Source organism: Propithecus coquereli, unplaced genomic scaffold (genome assembly GCF_000956105.1).
Source record: "Propithecus coquereli isolate 6110/MARCELLA unplaced genomic scaffold, Pcoq_1.0 Scaffold56, whole genome shotgun sequence".
Taxonomy (NCBI): domain Eukaryota; kingdom Metazoa; phylum Chordata; class Mammalia; order Primates; family Indriidae; genus Propithecus; species Propithecus coquereli.
The window spans coordinates 6,818,610-6,821,131 of NW_012151507.1; the positions used below are offsets into that span (position 1 = coordinate 6,818,610).

The 2,522-nt window shown below is 40.1% G+C and overlaps 1 protein-coding gene and 1 pseudogene across 2 annotated transcripts in view; both read left to right on the plus strand.

Moving 5' to 3' along the window:
• Positions 1 to 2,522, plus strand: part of KLHL20 (kelch-like family member 20) — a 59,403-nt gene that overhangs the window by 51,802 nt on the left and 5,079 nt on the right. The window lies entirely within an intron of this gene.
• Positions 1,641 to 2,522, plus strand: part of LOC105821075 — a 1,670-nt pseudogene continuing 788 nt past the window's right edge. The window contains exon 1 of the transcript XR_001138045.1: positions 1,641 to 1,717. The product of XR_001138045.1 is annotated as a histidine triad nucleotide-binding protein 1-like (transcript). The remainder of the gene's footprint in view (positions 1,718 to 2,522) is intronic.

Here is a 2,522-nt window from a genome sequence, read left to right on the forward strand (position 1 = left end):
TAATTTTGCCAGAAAAAATATTCAATTTCTTTTGATTGCTCTTATCTCAAGTAGTTAAAAATCTTACATCCAGTCATATCTTTAATTAGAGAGTTAATTTTTTATGATTTATCTTATATCAGTTGCTTCTCTGGAAGGCATCTCCTTGTGTCATCTACTACCTTATCTAACTTCCTATCTATTGGAGCTAAATATGCCTACCTAATGTTTCTAGCTAATATTCTGAGTAGTTGTCATACTAATACAAATGTTTAGGCAAAAACCCATGTGGCCCCACCACCAGTCTCCACAAGCTGGTTTGAGTCTATCCCATCTATAATATAGGCCAGATCAGGCTGACCTGTGTCATTCTAGACCATGCATGACCTGCGAGTACAAGAGACTTTCAGAGTGAAGTATAGGATTCATCCATCCTGGGATGTTTGCTCAGGGTGAGGTGTAACCCATTAGCCACTGATCATGTCAGGAGTCCGTCAGTGTAGGACAGACACATCCACAACAGGAAGGAGAAGCAAGCAGTGGCTAAAGACTCCATAATCTGAGGATAAAAGGGAATGAATTCTGATTTACATAAATCAAGGTCCACCACTGGAAGGCATCAGCAAGTCAAAGCATTCACATGTCTATGGCTTTTTATTACTGGTAGCTAACAGCTTCTTAGTCACATTCCTGTTATTTTTACTGCTACATTCTGTTGATTACATTTTTATTCATGTACTCATTAAGCGCTTAATGTGTTCTGGGAAAGCAAAATTGAGTATGACATGATTCCCCTCCTCAATGAGCTTCCAACTTAATGAAGGAAATGGAAATGCTTACAGCTAACTATAATAAATAAATCCTATAGTAGTGGCATGTGTGTTACAGGGAAACGTGGGAGAATGTGCTTACTGCTTTGGGAAAGTAAGAATGGGTGGGGGAGGTAAAGAGACTACCAGAGACAGTCACATATAAGCTAGGTCATGAAGGAAGAATGAGGTTTCTAGAAGAGGGGCAGAAAACACCAGCCAAGGAACAACGTGTGCAAAAGCAAGGATGTGTGAAAATATATGGTATTTTCAGGGACTAGCAGTTAATCCAGTCCTACTGCCGTTCAGGGTGCCGTAGAGGGAGGAAGGGGAAAATACAGGAGGTGACAGACAGTGAGCTTTCTGGAGGGCCTGAGTAACATGATAGGGACTTTAAACTACTCTTAGGCAATAGATAGGCTCAAAAAGGTTTTAAAGAGGAAAGTGACAACATGATTAGATTTATATTTTTAAAAGAAAATTATAGTAGCAATTTAGAAGGTGGATTGGAGTGGGCAAATACCAGAGGAAGTGAAAACAGTTTAGAGATTCTTGCTCACTCCTAGTGAATGCTTCTGCTAAAATTTAAGAAATACATGTTTTAGACTCTGCATAAATATTCTAATTGAATATTAATTTTATAGTTCCTGTAATTTAATACACGTTTGTTGTTGTTATACATTTTCCCTCTGTGTTCAAGCAAACCAGAATGTAAGGCCATAAAGAATTATCTTTTATTGAAGATATTTTCCTAGAAACCGGTCTAAAATGTCCCAGTAATTGTCTAGTTTCTTCAGCAGCCACTGTGTTTTGGTTCTGTAGGTTGGCCTGGCAGTGGTCAATGGACAGCTCATGGCAGTGGGAGGTTTTGATGGCACGACATACTTGAAGACCATTGAAGTTTTTGATCCTGATGCCAATACGTGGAGGTAACCTTTAAGCTGTGATGCAGATCACCTCACTACTGACTTGAGAATCCTGGGCTTGAGACAGCCCATGACCATCAAAATAGGGATGGTCGGGGTCAGTACATTGAAGTACCTCTCGCAGTACTTTGAAGCGGGCTGAAGTTACCCGTATTTGATAGCTCATTTTGACCTGATTGCTCTTAAGTGGCTGATGTCTTACAGCATTCTTCTCTTTGGTAACTGTCCAGTTTTATACTTAAAGATCGGAAAAATCTCTTTTCTAGTCCCATCATGTTCAGCTGAGGAAACTAAGGCACTGATTAATAAAATGACTTGCCTAAACAAGATAGGGACAGAGTTAGAATTAGAACCTAGATCTGGCCAGGCACGGTGGCTCACGCCTATAATCCTAACACTCTAGGAGGCCGATGCAGAAGGATCTTTTGAGCTCAGGAGTTCGAGACCAGCCTTAGAGAAAGACCCCATCTCTACTAAAAATAGAAAAAATTAGCTGGAAGTGATGGCGTACACCTGTAGTCCCAACTACTTGGGAGGCTGAGGCAGGAGGATTGCTTGAGCCCAGGAGTTGAGGTTGCTGTGAGCTAGGCTGATGGCACATCACTCACCTGGGTGAGAGTGAGACTCTGTCTCAATAAAAAATTAAAAATTACGAAAAAAAAAAAGAACCTAGGTCTGTGGCTCCCAATCTGTCCGTGCAATTTTTGGGGGTTCTTATGGGAAGGCTTATGCCCAGGAAAAACAAATTGCAGTTACTTTTTTAAAAACAATATTTCATTTTAAAACCTATTTTAACAGTCTCTTTTAG